The sequence below is a fragment of the Vicia villosa genome, linkage group LG4, assembly GCF_029867415.1.
Source record: "Vicia villosa cultivar HV-30 ecotype Madison, WI linkage group LG4, Vvil1.0, whole genome shotgun sequence".
Taxonomy (NCBI): Eukaryota; Viridiplantae; Streptophyta; class Magnoliopsida; order Fabales; family Fabaceae; genus Vicia; species Vicia villosa.
The window spans coordinates 161,254,100-161,254,606 of record NC_081183.1 but is presented as its reverse complement, the minus strand read 5'-3'; positions in this window follow the sequence as shown (position 1 = coordinate 161,254,606).

Sequence of the window (507 nt, the reverse complement as noted above, 5' to 3'; positions counted from 1 at the left end):
AAATATTAGACAATGAGAATAGATAATCACACGCATACTAAAATGTTTGATACTTTTTATAAGGTTATATTAACTTTTATATCTTAAACTTAATTCTTACTATTTTTATTTTTATTTTGAAAATACCAAAATTCATTCAGTAAAATACCGAAAACCATCTCCTAAAATATGTGAATAGGCTACGATTTTTGAACCAATTTTACACCTTAAAACCGTAGCTATCCATTAGACCACTGTTTGATTTGTTATTTTTAGTCCACAGATTTTGTTTAGGAACGTTTAGAAACTGTTGCCTATTCTTCCTATTATACCTATTTTTTAAAATCTAATTTATCTTTAATATGGTTTACTCTTTTGTTTTAAACTAGACATTATTTGTTTAAATATTAGTAATTACAAAATTTATCAAACAATTATGTTAAACTAATTATAAAATTTAATTTTTCTATTTACATCAAAGAATTCCCCTACAAACAATATTATATATAAAGCTAAACTCAACTCAAA